Raw genomic sequence first — 17075 nt, 5'->3', positions numbered from 1 at the left:
TTAGATGCAGTCTGCAGACTCCCAACCCCAGCTACCTGGATCCCGTGGGGGCCCAGGAACTCCAGCTATTCCAAGCCCACTCCTCTTTTTTTTTTTTTTTTTTTTTTTTTGAGACGGAGTCTTGCTCTGTCACCCAGGCTGGAGTGCAGGGGCCGGATCTCAGCTCACTGCAAGCTCCGCCTCCCGGGTTTACACCATTCTCCTGCCTCAGCCTCCCGAGTAGCTGGGACTACAGGCGCCCGCCACCGCGCCCGGCTAGTTTTTTGTATTTTTAGTAGAGACGGGGTTTCACCATGTTAGCCAGGATGGTCTCGATCTCCTGACCTCGTGATCCGCCCGCCTCGGCCTCCCAAAGTGCTGGGATTACAGGCTTGAGCCACCGCGCCCGGCCACTCCTCTTTTTTTTAAGAGGAAGAAATAGAGGTTAGGATAGGGGACAGCCAGAACTGAGTATTTTCCAGATCCAACTGAGTATTTTCCAGTTCACCACCAAAACACAAAAGATAAAGTCTGTGACCACTCTAGTGACTTGACTGAATGGAGGAAGGGTGGCTGGGGTCCTGTACCCCAAGCTACTTGCTAGTTATACAACCTGAGGCAAGCTCTTTGGCTGCCCCACCTGTAAGACAAGGACAATAGGACCTTAATTATAGGAATTGTCTTAAAAGAAGTATGAGATGGGTGTATGAGGTCCCTGCATGGCGCAGGTGCTGTAGGCAGATTGTAGGGTAGTGGATTTCTAGTCTGCAGTTATGTAGACAGAGCCAGAGAAGCAGCTTTGGGGAGGAATTTTAAAGGAACTTGCCCATGGTCACTCTACGAAGCCGCAGTACCTTCCCAACTCTGAAACCTATGCTCTCATCACCCCATCTTAACAAACATTTGGACATTAGAGAAAACAAGTCTCTTCTTAAAATAACATTTTAAGTTATTTTAAGAAATACATTTTAATCCACAAAAATATAGCAGCCCGGGACAATCAGGGCTTAAGATGCAAGATTTTCTATTTTACTGCAAGACAGACTCTGAAATTAATGCATGCCCTATCTTCTGGTCTTTTAGTCTCCTGAGGACCTTGAGGGATCAGTAAGTGTGGAAGTAGCAAGGGAGAAACCGAAAAAAGTCAAAGCAAAGAGAGAATCTTATCTTGTTACCTCTCTTGACTCAGAGCCTCCACTACACACCTCCCAACAATGTCTGCAGAAGACATGGGCCTCTACTAACACACGTCTTACTGAACTCTTGGGACAGGAAATTAGAATATCCTCTGAACCATTCCCATGTTCTTTGGTTCGAATTCCAGCAGCTAGAAAAGGCAGATGCTATTCTGATCACTCTCCTGCCTGGCTCCGATGAGGATTAATGAGTAACATCGGAGAGAGAAGTGACTATAATAAGGTCTGACGGCACACCCAATGTCTTCATCCCTTTTCTCTTCGCCTCCTTCTGCATCATCTCACATCCTTCTTTTTTTAATTGATTGATTGGTTCAACAAATACCTGTGGCACCCCAGGCTCTGTGCCAGGTGCTGGGATTCATAGAGAAGAGATTCAGTGCCTGCCCTCAAGGGGCTCCTTCTCTAGTGGGAGAGACAAAGAAACGCAAGATTTCTGGAGTGAGAGAATGGTCTTCCAGGCAGAGGCCAGCACAGCACATTGAAAGGCACGGAACCTCAACAAAACAAGAACATTTGGGAACCAGCTAGAGCACAGGTTTGTGAAGAAAGTGGCAAGATTTGAGGCCAGCGTCACTGTCTAAGTGAGGACATTAACATTTCAGCCCACATCAGTCAATCATGTCCTATTGATTTCACCCCTTAATATCTCTCCTATCCATCCTTGACCACTGCTCTATGCAGACACTTATCATCTCTCACGCAGGCATCATCTGCTTCCAAGCCATCGCCATTCTGTTGCAAGAGTTTATTTCCATGGTTGCCACTGGATGACTTCACTTAACTGCTCAAAACCCTTCTGAGGTCCAGTCAACTGGCTGGTAAGGACCAGTCCAGGGTCTGGGAACGCCAGCCATGGGACATTGCTTTGAGGGGAAGAGGGAGCATAGAACGGGGTCTCCTGTATCCTGCTACCGAAGTACCAATGCAGGAGGCGGTTCTCCTTCCCATCATCAGCAGATCTGGATACCCAGGATCCACCCTATGGATGTTTTTATGGGCGGAGTGGGAAGATGGATATGTTGAGGTCAGGGAAAGAGGGTTTGCCAAACAGGGCAGTGTAAGTGAGCTGCACTCCATCATCCCCCTGGCACAAGCAAAGGCTAGTATCCTCTAGTCCTCAAGAGCACCACCTTCCAATGCAGCCCCCACCTCTCCACGGACCTCTCTCCTCAAGCTTCCTCTGAACAACCTCAGAGAGGGCAGCTGCCACTCCCTGGGCCAAGTCCAGATGTTCTCTCCTACCCTCTGACATCACTTTCTAAATTTGAATATGCAGATAAACTCTGAGCCATTCACATAAAGGGCTTTGATTTCCCATACCCCAAACACATAAACAAACAAACATCAGCTTTCCTTTCACAGTGGGCTCCTGCAAATTAAAATGTTTAGTTTTCTCACCTACGGTCTTGAAAGGGATTTCTAGAGCCTGTTTTGGAAGTCAGAGAGCAAAAGGTAAATGCAAACATCATTTCACCTGCAGAGAAAGTTCTAATCCTCTTGAGGCAGTGCCAAAAATAATACAAGCACACTGCTATCAAGCCAATGACTGATTATCTCCGAGCTTCCGTCTCCTCATCTGTAAAATTGGAATTGAGTTGTATGGATTAAAGATAATGTATGAAAACTGCCCAAGTAGTACACTATTAATAAATAGCAGCTACTGTTGTTAACAAATATGATTGACTTACCAGAAAACAAAGTCACATTTAGGGAGAATTTTAAAGTGTTCCTAACCCAAAAAAGAAATAAATTAGGAGTGAAAAAAAATCCACTAAGTAATGGGTGAGCTCAGTTTACCTTGCTTAAGAAGCCCCACCCTAGAGACCTGATCTCTAGATAACACCCAAATGTTATCCCCCAAGTGCAACCCCCCAAGACTGTCTGGGCTTAAGGCAGGGGCTTGGATTGTCCTGTAAGCTGTGGGAAGTCTGCTGGTGAGCCAGAGTAGACAGGAAGGGGATGGAGCCTTAGAGCTGCACTCTTCAGGGTATCTCCTAGTGTGTTCAAAGCAGTTCTCAGGAGGGTGGGGAGCTACTACACAGCCAACATGAGGCCTCCTTGCTCTGGGGAGACCTTTCTGTTTAACAGAGAGGAATCTGAAAGGACACCCAAAGAGGCACTGGAGGGAGGGGGCCACTCTGGCCCCTCAGAGCAGCCAGCTCAGCTTCAGTGGATGCGAGAGGCAGCAGAGGTTGTACCTGGATCAGCCTCCCTTTCATCATGCAGAAGACAGAGCTCCTCCACCAGACCAGACACTGGAAGCGCTGGGCCAGGCCTAATAGAAAGAGGAGCCCCAGGCCCCATCACACCTGGCCGTATGAGGCTACTGCTACTCACCCTCCCAAGCCCCAGCTCCACTTCCATGTTCATCAAGCAACCATTTACTGGTAACTGGACTTCCCAATAGACTTTGCCAGAAAGGAATGCCTCAATGCACTGACAATATCTAAACCTGCAACTCTGAGGACCAGGCTGGGGAACAGTGTGTCAACGTGCAGGCACGTCCCGTCCCTGAGAAGAAAAAGAAGAAATATCAATAATACCTGCAGTGCACTGAGCAATGACTATGTATCTGATTCGAAGCGCTTTTTGCTTAATCTGTCACTGAATCTCACGATAGGTGTTGTTATTAGCATCTATTATCTGGGCCAACTGAGGCCCAGAGGGATGAAGCAGCTCCCCCAACATCACCAGGTAGCAGTGCCAGGACTGGGACAGAAACCTGATGCTCTGAATGCAGCGAATGCTTTTTGTTTTGTTTCGTTTTGTTTTGAGAGAGCATCTCACTCTGTCACCCAGGCTGGAGTGCAGTGGTGTGATCTCAGTTCACTGCAGCCTCCACCTCCCAGGTTCAAGTGATTCTTCTGCCTCAGCCTCCCGAGTAGCTGGGATTACAGGCGTGCGCCACCATACCCAGCTAATTTTTTTTTGCATTTTTAGTACAGATGGGGTTTCATCATGTTGGCCAGACTGGTTTCAAACTCCGGGGCTCAAGTGCTCTGCCTGCCTCGGTCCCCCAAAGTGCTAGGATTACAGGACTGAGCCAACATGCCCAGCCAGCGGATGCTCTTAATCTGTGCCCTACGCAGCCTTCCTGGGAGGCTTCCCAAGAGCTGGACAGAGCAGGAACTCTGGAATCGGGTTGATGGGGGTACCAGTTATCACCAATAGGAATGAAGATGGGTAGTTCTTTCAGATGGCACCCTTGATGAAAACAAAGAGAGTAATGCTGCCTGTCTGTGATTCTGTGTCTCCCTGCTCTGCTCACACTGACACCCACACCCACCCACACGCATGATCATGAAAAGAGGAAATGGATCCAGGAGGAGGAGACAGGACTCCTGAGTGAAAACAACGGGGTTTTTCACACTGGGAGCTTTGCCCAACTCCCCCAAGATGAAAAGAGCAGGAAACTGCTGGGGCCAGTTAAACATTGGACTTTTGTTGTGAAAAAAGGCAAAGGGAAGCAGGAAAAGACTGGAACAGTTTCCATGGCGCTGGCGGGTGGGGAATCAGGTAGGGATTAGCTGGAGGGAGAAGGAGAAGCTGGGGCGGAGGGGAACCTCCACTTGCCAGGAGAGCCCATGTAGGATGGGAACCCCAGATGATACTCGAGGCATGGCATTAGACTGGAAGCAAGTCTGTGGTGAAATTAGGGAAGGCTCCACTGGGGACTGTAGACAGAGCACTGGACAAGGAAGTGGGAGACCCAGGGTCCAGTCCCGGCTCTGGAGCCCCCTGGGTGGGCTACCCCGGGCACCTTTCTCTCCTGGGGCCTCCATTCCTACCTCTGTGAAGCGAGTGCCGAACCTCTCTTAGCCCTGACTTGCTGAAATGCTGGGACTCCATACAGAGGCTGACAGTGAGCAGGGATCTGTCGTGGGGTGCAGGAGTGTGCCTCCAGATGCGGCACGGGAGAGGGCAGAAAAGGCCTGTATGGTGAGTCTGCCCTGGGAGCCTCTGCTTGGAAGCTCAAGTGGCCTGAGAGCGACTCAGAAACCACGGAAGTTCCCGGGGCTGATGGGTTCTTATAGATTGTACATGCAGCTCTCCTCGTGGGTTGCAAAACCGCAAGATGGGCTGTGACCACTCTCAAGGAAAGAGCCCTATCTGCAAAAAGCATTCTGCCCTCCAGGTCTTAAAGCAAACACAGACTCAATTCTTATTCCTTTTAAGACAAAATTGCCTCAGGGGCCTCAGGGAGGCAGCAGGCCTCAAATGTGTGCCTGTCTAGAATTCTCAATGAAAGCACCCTTTTGGGTATTAATAATGGCAACAGTAATGACGATCATTTACTGAGTGTTGCTTTTGGGACAGGCATTGTGCTGAGAGCTCTATGTAATATATATTATTATTTAATGCCCACAGCCACCCCATAAGGAGGGGAGGTACTATCATTATGCCAACTTTAAAGACGAAGAAACTGAGGCCTCAAGAGATGAAGTCACTTGGTCAAGTCACTCAGTCAGTGAATGGGAGGAGATAGACTTCCAGCCCAGATAGGCAGACTCCAGAGTCCATGTTTTCACCATTATGCTGAAGGACCTCTTTTCCTGTGCCAGTGTGATCTGCCTCCAGGAATCCTGTCTTGATGTTCCCTTCCCCATACAGAAGTCCTCTCTGTGTCCTCTTCAGCCTAATAGTATATCTTTTCATACCATTCTTTGGACATCTCTGTTATACTACTCCAGTGGTGTTCCCTTCCCCGCCCCTCCCTGGGAGCTTAGTTGTTGTGATTAAGTCTAGGGGAAATGACCCACACTAAGCCAACTCATAAGAGACTGATTGATAAACCTGAAATGCAATTTATTAATTTACACTGAGAAATAAAACCACCCAGCAGACGGGAATCCTAAGGCTGACTGGTCAGCACAATCTCTTTCAGGAAGGACAGGCTTTTGGGAAAGGAAATCAATACCAGAAGGTTCTTTGTTGAGTACAAAGTCAGAGGGAAGGGAGTTGATGGATTAACACATAGGTGAAGCTTGACATACCACTATAAAGCCTCCATCCAGCCAAGGATCAGAATATCCAAGGCAAGGAGCCATCTGGGTGTCCTCTCCTTTGGACAGTGCTGGATTTTTCTGGATCCTAGGAAGAGCTTACTTTTCTGGCTCCATTTATCATGATTGTGGAAGGCTTGTGTTTCCTTGTTTGCTTAGATTAATTTCTGCATATTTAATAGAACTGAAAGGCAATTTCCCATTGAGACCCACCGAAGAGAAATAATCAATACACACTAGCTGTGCTGCCCTTTGCAGATAATTCACTTCCGTGTTGTCACTGTATCCTCGCGCTTCCTTACCATGGAGGGACAGAGGTGGTAAAAGCATGGACTTGGAAGCCAGACTGTATGGGTTTGAATCCTGGCTCTGTTATTTATAAGCTTTGTAACCTCGGGCAGATTACCTAAGTCAGTTTCCCTTTCTCCGAATTGGGGATAATAATAGCACCCACCTCAACATTTGTCAAGAGGATTCAATGAGGGGATACACATAAAGTGCTTAGAACAGTGTCTGCCATCTGGTAAGCAGTCAATACTTGTTAGCGATGATTAAGAATTCATTTCATAGATGAGAAAACTGAAGCCTAGAGAGAGAAAAAGTCAACTAAGATCATACAGCCAATAAGTGGTGAAGATATCACTGAAAATCAAACTGGCATCCTTTAGGCACTGAATTCTTTCCTCAGACTAGTTTCTTACCCACTTGCTTTCATAACAAGCTGTTCAAAACTGCAGGTATATCCACCCACTGGAATGGGTAAAATTTTAAAGAATGAAAATATCAAGGTGGGGCTTGGACACAGAACAACTGGAGGGAGTGAGCAGTAACAGCCACTTTGGAAAAGTGTCTGGCAGTTTTGAAATGAGTTAAACAAACACTTAATGAATCAGCCAAGTTCAACCAGGGATGCGGAACCACTCTCTCTGTGGATTGCTGCAGGGATTTGGCCTTACTCAATTGTAAGAGGTGGTTAAGCAATCTTGTAAGGCTATTATCTTTGCATGTCATGTTGCAGTTGAATGCCACAGGTCAGGCAGTTGGGAAGGGAAGATGCATATAAAGTGGGGAAGACAGAGCAAGCTGAGGCCCATAAGTATGAACTGGAACTCCAGGAGGATGAACTGAAGCCTTTAAATCCACATCAGCTTTTGTTGTCTCTGTCGTTGTTAATGTGAGTATTTTGCAGAAGCCCGGATTCACTGCATGGAGCTAACCACAGGCACACCTGGCCCTACGGTAGGCGAAGCCAAAGGAGAAGCCAGCTGCCTGCCAACCAGGTGTACCAGCAGTTCAGCCACAACGTGTGTGAGCCACAAACGGATTGCTGCTTCCCTTCTGCCCTCCACATTCCTCCAAGAGTCACCCTCATGTTCCAGTCTAACCAGAAATGCACAAGAAAGGGAATTCAGGATAACCAAGTCAGCCCATTACAAAGCCAACACACCTACCTTATGATCAGGTAATTCCACCCAAGGTATTTACATGAGTGAAATGAGTGCATATGCTCACCCGAAGTCGTGTACAAGAATATCCATAGCAACTTTATTCATAATAGCCAGAACCTGGAAACAGCCCAAATGCCCACCGATAGGAATACAGATAAGCAAATCATCCTGTAGTCACACGACGGAATACTGCATCACAGCAAAAAGAACCAACCTTTCATACGCACAGTGTAGATTAATTTCGCCGATGTTGAGCAAAAGACACCAGATGCCAAAAAGTACATAATGTGTGTGTGTGTGTGTGTGTGTGTGTGTGTGTGTGTATATATATATATATATATATTTTTTTTTGAGGCAGAATCTCACTCTGTCACCTAGGCTGCAGTGCAGTGGTGCAATCATGGCTCAATGCAGCCTCAGCCTCCCAGGCTCAAGAGATTCTCCTGTCTCAGCCTCTCAAAGAGCTAAGACTACAGGCATGCACCACCATGACCAGCTAATTTTTTTTTTTTTTTTTTTTTTTTGTAGAGTTGGAGGTCTCACTATGTTATCCAGAATAGTCTCCAACTCCTGGGCTCAAGTGATCCTCCCGTCTCAGTCTCCCAAAGTGCTGAGATTACAGGCGTGAGTCACCATGCCTGACAATGTATATCTGTGTGAAATTCAAGAATGGCCAAAACTAATTGATAGTGAGAAAAGTCAGAATAGTGGTTCATTAGCACTGGAGCAGGAGAGGTGGGTCTGTTACCTCTGCTGGGGAGGGGTATGATGGAGTCTGAGTGCCTGGAAAGTGTCTTGATCTAGGTGGTAGTTATATAGCTGTATAGATGTGTAAAATTTCATTGGGTTGTATGCTTAAGGTCTGTGCCCTTAACAGTAGTATGTATGACATACTTTCATCTTTTTTTTTTTTTTTTTTGAGACAGAGTCCCGCTCTGTCACCCAGGCTGGAGTCCTGTGGCACAATCTTGGCTTACCGCAACCTCCGCCTCCCGGGTTCAAGAAATTCTTCTGACTCAGCCTCCCGAGTAGCTGGGACTACAGGCGTCTGCCACCATGCCCACCTAATTTTTGTATTGTTAGTAGAGACGGGGTTTCACCATGTTAGCCAGGCTGGTCTCAAACTCCTGACCTCATGAGCCTCCCACCTCGGCCTCCCAAAGTGCTGATATTACAGGCGCGAGCCACCGCGCCCAGCACCGATGTACTTTAATTTTAAAATAGATTGTAGATTCCTAAGCTCTACCCACAGAGATACCTGATGGCCTGGGTGCAGTTCAGGGGTGACTCTTGGGAGAGCTCTGAACTGTGCCTTATTTCTTCCCAAGTTTGCTCCCCATTCTGTATGGTCAGTCATTCTTGAATTCACCCTAAAACCAAATTTTTCAAGGATGGAGAAGAGCCAACTTTAATCTTACTTCTCTGGGATTTGAAAAAGCAAATTCCTGTTCATAAAGGTACCCACAGGGTGGGATGTCATCAAACAGAGCTTCTTCCTAATAATGGTGACGGTGTTGTAAGGTGTGTTAACAATCTCCAAACTGGAACCACTCTTGGTTTTAAGATGCCAAGTAGCTTAATGCTTTCCTATCACTAGGAATTGGAGCATCTCTGGTTTCATAAGACTTTCCCATGTCCCAAACACCACTCACTTGCCCTCTCCCAGTGTGAACAGAACCCGCCCAGGCCTGGAACTGCTGCCTCCATTTTGAAAGGCTGAATCTTGTAAGGACTGGAGGTCCTCACCCCCTTAGGGGAGTGGTGTCCTCCCTGGGGAAAACTCATGAAGCTCATAAGAGTCCTAGACACAAATGGCCCAAGCTTCCACAAAATGCACATTATCCCCTTTCCTCCCATTTAAAACACAGATGTGGCCAGGCGCAGTGGCTGACACCTATAATCCCAGCACTTTGGGAGGCTGAGGCAGGTGGATCACTTGGTCAGGATTTTGAGACAAGCCTGGCCAACATGGTGAAATCATCCTGTCTCTACTAAAATTACAAAAATCAACCAGGTGTGGTGGCGGGCACCTGTAATCCCAGCTACTCGGGAGGCTGAAGCAGGAGAATCACTTGAACCCGGGAGGCAGAGATTGCAGTGAGTCAAGAGCGTACCACTGCACTCCAGCCTGGGTGACAGAGCGAGACTCTGCCAAAAAAAAAAAAAAAATTTAAATAAAAAATAAAATAAAATAAAACACAGACATGCCTGTGGAGGAAAGGGCACTAATATGAACTGAAGACCCTGCTGGCTCCTCCCTATACCCCTCCCAGAGCCTCAGTTTCCATTCTTCATAGCTGAACATGGGCCGTGGGATGCTGATTCCTGTTGGAAAGAAAGGGAAGGGACAGAATAATCACTCCTATTTACACAGTTCTCTACATTTTGCAAAGCAAGGCACTTCCACTTGCCCTCCCTGAGGCCCCCTACTCCATTCCCACCCCCACGCTCCAGCCCCCGCAAGCCTGAAGTCATGGAGGAAGCGTCGTTTAGGCGGACTTGACCTTGCTTTTTGTCTGGTTTCGGAGTTCCCAATAAGAAGCAGATACCTCCCCCGAGTAACTATTCAGGTGTCAGCACCCACCTGATAAGTATTTGGGCTCAGGGGAGGTGATACCTAAGAGGTGACACGGAGAAATTAGGTGATTAGGCACACGCCTAGCACCTGAGCAGGTGGGCCGGGGCAGGGGTGGGGAGCGATACCCAGACTCCATGTTGCAGTCAGAGGCCCAAGGCTTTTGGAAGAGCAGACCCAGGTTAAGTGTTCTTTACGTGCAATCTCATTGTGCCATTAGGTGACAAGTCAGAGAAAGAACCTTTCTTTTTTTTTTTTTTTTTTTGAGACGGAGTCTCGCTCTGCCGCCCAGGCTGGAGTGCAGTGGCCGGATCTCAGCTCACTGCAAGCTCCGCCTCCCGGTTTCACGCCATTCTCCTGCCTCAGCCTCCCGAGTAGCTGGGACTACAGGCGCCCGCCACCTCGCCCGGCTAGTTTTTTGTATTTTTTAGTAGAGACGGGGTTTCACCGTGTTAGCCAGGATGGTCTCGATCTCCTGACCTCGTGATCCGCCCGTCTCGGCCTCCCAAAGTGCTGGGATTACAGGCTTGAGCCACCGCGCCCGGCCTTAGAAAGAACCTTTCTTTCTTCTACCAAAGCCAGGCAGCTGGGGCAGCCAGAGCACCTGGGCTGCTGCAAGAAGGAAGCCTTCCTGTATGCTCCACCCTCAACCACGGAGCGGCTGGGCAGGCCTCCCTACACTGCGGCCTGGGCTGGTTGTGGCTGGACTTGTCTAACCCTCCAACTTGTGCACCTCAACGTCGGGGCTCCTCGGTTTTTTTTCTACCTCTGACAGGGTCTGCCATTAAGCCATATTAAGGGGCAAAGGGCAAAGAAGGGACCTGAAATCAAATCTGAAAATTTTAGATAAAGCAACCCACCCAACAAAGAAGTCTAGGCCGGGCGCGGTGGCTCAAGCCTGTAATCCCAGCACTTTGGGAGGCCGAGACGGGCGGATCACGAGGTCAGGAGATCGAGACCATCCTGGCGAACACGGTGAAACCCCGTCTCTACTAAAAAATACAAAAAACTAGCCGGGCGAGATGGCGGGCGCCTGTAGTCCCAGTTACTTGGGAGGCTGAGGCAGGAGAATGGCGTGAACCCGGGAGGCGGAGCTTGCAGTTAGCTGAGATCCGGCCACTGCACTCCAGCCCGGGCGACAGAGCGAGACTCCGTCTCAAAAAAAAAAAAAAAAAAAAAAAACAAAGAAGTCCAAAGTAAGTGATGGGATTGGAGGAATTGCTGACAAGTAGAACTCAGGGACGCCAAGCTGGCAGATTGCTCTGGAAAGGACAACAGCAACGAACGGCTACCAGGAGGCTCAGTCTGTACATCACCAAGCCAATGGATTGGGTCCAGCGAGGATGCAAGATGTACTGAGTGTGGTGTGCCTCTTCTGCACGCACCTGCAGCTCGCTGGGATTCAGGACAAGGAGGGACCGAGAGCTGTGACGAACCAGGTCAGGCCACAGACTCTGATTTAGGACAATCAGAAAGTAGGTGGGACTCGTACCTGGGGAAAGTGTCCAGGGAAGTTGGAAACTGACCCTGAGGCAATTCTGGAGGTGTCTAGGCCCACTGCTGCAGGCACTGGCTTGACAGTGCTTTCGAGAAACACACAAAGTATACACTGTTTTTTGTTTGTTTTTATTTTTGTGTTGAGAGGTAGTCTGGCTCTGTTGCCAAGAGGCTGGAGTGCAGTGGCCCAGTCTCAGCTCCCTGCAACCTCTGCCTCCCAGTTCATGTGATTCTTCTGCCTCAGCCTCCCGAATAGCTGGGATTACAGGCATATACCACTGCACCTGGCTAATTTTCGTATTTTGTAGAGACGAGGTTTCACCATGTTGGCCAGGCTAGTCTCAAACTCCTGACTTCAAGTGATCTGCCACCTTGGCCTCCCAAAGTGCTGGGATTACAGGCGTGAGCCACCGCACCCGGCCCACACTGTTTTCTGTCCCTGGCCCTGACTCACTTGTCCTGATTTCTCAAGAGAGGGACTTTCAGAAAATGAAAATAGAGAAAAAAGAGAACTTTTACTAAAGATCTTCAGTATTGGTAAGAAGAGAACCCATCCTCTGTCAGCAAGGACAGAAGATCTGCGTCATGGGAAGGGGACAGCACAGCATCAGCAGGAGGGGGAGCGACAATGTCCCCAAGACCACAGACACCTGTCAGGCGTGTTTGGGAGGGCCTGGCCCCCACCAAGTCTACAGAGTTGAGGCTTGCTGGTCAAAGTCATTAAGATCTTTGTCCAAGCCTTGGATGGTCACCCTTTCTCCATAAACCTCCGCCCCGCACTGAAACACTCCCTGTGTGTCCTTGAACAAATCCTGCCTCCTCTGAGCCCCATCTCAACCAAAAAAGAGAAACGAACTTGCACTGAGCTCCCTCCCAGGGCTCCATGAACATCTCATGAGATTCGAACCCCTAGCTCTAGGCTATCACAGTCCCATCCTTTATGCACTCCATCGTCATCATAGGATGTAAGCCCAAGAGCCCTGGCAGAGTGAGAGCTACTCACTGAGAACAGCTTGGTGCTGAGACCCTGGGGCATGCAGAGGGCCAGGAAGTGGCCAAGGCGGGGCAGAGCCACTTGTTTTCCCTGAGATGGTCTGCCTGGGCCCTAGCACTTCCATGGCTGCCATATCAATGCTGAGATCCCAGAGGTCCTGGGAGGAGCCATTGCTCTCCCTTTACTAAAGTGACCTGAAACTTTGGACAGGCTGCCAGTGCTCCCTGGCCTTTTCTTTATTTATTTGTTTTAATTGTTATTTATTCTTTTCTTTCTCTCTTTCCTTCCTTCCCTCCCTCCCTCCTGTCTTTCTTTCTTTCTCTCTCTCTCTCCCTCCCTCCCTCTCTCTCTCTCTCCCCCTCCTCCCTCCCTCCCTCTCTCTCTCTCTCCCCCTCCTCCCTCCCTCCCTTCCTTCCTTCTTTCCTTTCTTTCTTTTTTTGATGGCGTCTCACTGTCTCCCAGGCTGGAGTGCAGTGGCGTGATCTCGACTCACTGCAACCTCTGCCCACTAGGTTCAAGAGATTCTCATGCTTCAGCCTCCCGAGTAGTTGGAATTACAGATGTGAGCCACCATGCCCAGTTAATTTTTGCATTGGGGTTTCACCATATTGGCCAGGCTGATCTCAAACTCCCGATCACAGGCGATCCACCTGCCTCAGCCTCCAAAAGTGCTGGGATTACAGGCGTGAGTCACTGCGCACAACCTATTCATTCATTTTTTAGACAGGATCTCGCTTTGTCCCCTAGGCTGGAGTACAGTGGCACAATCATGGTTCACTGCAGCCTCCACCTCCTAGGCTCTAGCAATCCTCTTACCCCAGCCTCTTGAGTAGCTGAGACTGCAGATGCATACCACCACACCCAGCCAATTTTTAAAAACTTTTTACAGTGATGGAGTCTCGCTATGTTGCTCAGGCTGGTCTCAAACTCCTGAGCTCTATCCATCAGGAGCTCTCTCCCATCAGCCTCTCAAAGCCCTTGGGATTACAAGTGTGAGCCACCACACTCAGCCCTCCTCAGCCGTTCTGCTCCTCACTGCCCTGTAGGAGAGTCCACTGGGTCCTCAGTGCCCAGCTGAGCTCATGCAGGAAGCCCCAACTCTGGGTCTCACTGCCTCACCCCTAACTAACTCTTATCATACTTCAGGGCATGGCTCAAATGTCACTTCCTGAAGGACATTGTTCCTGATCACCAGACGGGCACAAGTGCTCTCCCGTGGCCCATACTCCTTCATCATAGAATTTATCCCTGCTTATAATTATATATTTGTGTTTGGCTTACTTGATTTCCGAGCTTTCCCCCCATCATGCACGTACATAAACACACACACATACACATAAACACTGTTAAAACAAATGAAAACCGAGGTCAGGCCTGAAGATCCCTTGAGCAAGCAAAACTAGTTAGGCTTCATAAGTGACCTAAACCTTGCTTAATTTGAAAACATAAGTGGCCTGGGCCTATCCTCCTCTTCCACACTAGAAGGTTTTCAGGCTCACACCTGTAATCCCAGCCCTTTGGGAGGTCAAAGCAGGAGGACTGATAGAGCCCAGGAGTTTGAGACAAACCTGAGCAACATAGAAAGACCCCACCTCTACAAAAAATAATTAGCTAAGCATGGTGGCTCACAGTCTCAGTTACTGGGAAGTCTGAGGCAGGAGGGTCCCTTGAGCCCAGGAGTTGGAGGCTGCAGTGAGCTACGGTTGTGCCATTGCACTCCAGCCTTGATGACAGAGTGAGAATCTGTCTCTTAAAAACAAACAAACAAAAAAAAAAAACTAAACAACCAAAAAAACATAATGGCTGGACATGGTAGCTCATGCCTATAATCCCAGCATGTTGGGAGGCCAAGGTGGGCAGATCACCTGAGGTCAAGAGTTCGAGACCAGCCTGGCCAACATGATGAAACCCCATCTCTAATAAAATACAAAAAAATTAGCTGGGCATGGTGGTGCGTGCCTGTAGTCCTAGCGACTCAGGAGGCTAAGGTCAGAGAATCGATTGAACCGGGAAGACAAATATCGCAGTGAGCCGAGATTGCGCCACTGCACTCCAGCCTGGGTGACAAAGCGTGACCCTGTTTCAAAAAAAATTTTTTTTTGACCTATTTCTTGTAAATGCTTATACATGTGTTGCTTAACAACAGGAATACGCTCAGAGAAATGTGTCATTAGGTGATTTTATCTTTATGCAAACACGAGAGAGTGTATTTACACAAATCTAGACAGTACAGACTACTACACACGTAGGCAACATGGTGTCGCCTAGGCTACTTTGCTCCTAGGTTACCAACCCATACATGTTACTGTACTGATTACTGTAGGCAGTTGTAACACAATGGTAAGCATTTGTGTAGCTAATCATAGAAAAGGTACAGTAAAAATAGAGTATAAAATATTAAAAAATGGTTCACCTGTATAGGGCATTTACCATGCATGCAGCTGGCAGGACTGGCAGTTGCTCTGGGTGAGTCAGTGAGTGGTGAGTGAATGTGAAGGTCTAGGACATTGCTGCACACTACTGGAGACTTTATAAATACTGTATACTGGCTGGGCGTGGTGGCTCACGCCTGTAATCCCAGCACTTTGGGAGGCCGAGGCAGGTGGATCACCTGAGGTCAGGAGTTCGAGACCAGACTGGCCAACATGGTGAAACCCCCCCATCTCTACTAAAAATACAAAAAAAACAGCTGGGCATGGTGGCTCACACCTGTAATCCCAGCACTATGGGAGGCCGAGGCGGGTGGATCACTTGAGGTCAGGAGTTCTAGACCAGCCTGGCCAACATGGCAAAACCCTGTCTCTACCAAAAATACAAAAATTAGCCAAGTGTGGTGGCACATGCCTATAATCCCAGCTACTCGGGAGGCTGAGGCAGGAGAATCTCTTGAACCCGGGAGGCGGAGGTTGCAGTGAGCCCAGATCATGCCATTGCACTCCAGCCTGGGTTAAACAGTGAAACTCTGTTTCAAAAACAAAAATGCAAAAAAACTAGCCGTGCGTGGTGGCAGGTACCTGTAATCCCAGCTACTCAGGAGGCTGAGGCAGGAGAATCACTTGAACCCAGGAGGTGGAGTTTGCCATGAGCCAAGATCATGCCATTGCACTCCAGCCTGGGCAACAACAGTGAAACTCTGTCTCAAAAAAATAAAAAATAAATAAAATAAAAGCAATGTACACTTAGACTACACTAAGTTTATGCAAAGATATTTTTCTTTTTTCAATAAAAAATTTACCCTAGCTTATTAGCTTTTTTACTTTATAAACTTTTAAATTAAAACTTTTGACTCTTTTGTATTAACACTTGGCTTAAAACACAAACATTGAACAGCTACACAAAAATATTTTCTTGCTTTACATCCTTATTCTTTAAGATGTTTTCTTTTTTTTTTTTTTTCTTTTGAGACAGGGTTTCACTCTGTCACCTAGGCTGGAGTGCAGTGGCACAGTCACAGCTCACTGCAGCCTCAGCCACCTGGGGTCAAGTGATCCTCCCACCTCAGCCCCTCGATTAGCTGGGACTATAGCCGCATGCCACCACACCCGGCTAATGTTTGTATTTTTTGTAGAGGTGGGGTTTCACTGTGTTGCCCAGGCTGGTCTTGAACTCCTGAGCTCAAGCAATCCACCCTCCTTGGCCTCCCCAAATGGTGGGATAACAGGTGTGAGCCACTGTTCCTGGGCAGCATTTTACTATTTAAAAATTTTTAAATTTTATTTTAACTTTTTAAACTTTCTTGTTAAAAGCTAAGACACAAACACACGCATTAGCCTAGGCCTACACTGGGTCCTATCGTCAATATCACTGTCTTCCACTTCCACACTAGAAGGTTTTCAGGGACAATAATAGGCACGGAGCTGTCATCTCCTATGATAACAATGTCTTCTTCTGGTCTTGAACTCCTGACCTTGTGATCCGCCCGCCCTTGTGATTCGCCCACCTCGGCCTCCCAAAGTGCTGGGATTACAGGCGTGAGCCACCACGCCCAGCCAATTTCCCTTTTCAATGAGGCCTCACTGACCTCCATACTCCACTCCTCCATGTGGCCCACTCAGCTCTACTTTTTCTTCCCCATAGCACTCACGGCCTCCTAACATACTATGTAAGTTATCTATTTACTAGGTTTACTGCTTACTTTCTGTCTTCCTCTACTAGAATGTAAACTCCATGAGAATAGAAATTGGTGCCTTTTTATTTAGTGTGGTGTCTGCAGCCCCGGCTTAGTCCCTGGCACACGACAGTCACTCCGCCCACGGCTGTTGAATAAGTGACTAAAGGTTCCTGCCCTCATATTGTTATGAGGGGGTGTGCAGGTGGTTAGAGAAAAATCTGAGGCACAAGAAAATGTATAGAGTTTAAGAAAAAAAGCAATCCATGAAT

This window comes from Macaca mulatta, chromosome 14 (genome assembly GCF_049350105.2).
Source record: "Macaca mulatta isolate MMU2019108-1 chromosome 14, T2T-MMU8v2.0, whole genome shotgun sequence".
NCBI classification, from domain to species: Eukaryota; Metazoa; Chordata; class Mammalia; order Primates; family Cercopithecidae; genus Macaca; species Macaca mulatta.
The sequence above is the reverse complement of the archived record's forward strand: the minus strand, read 5'-3'. Positions refer to the sequence as shown.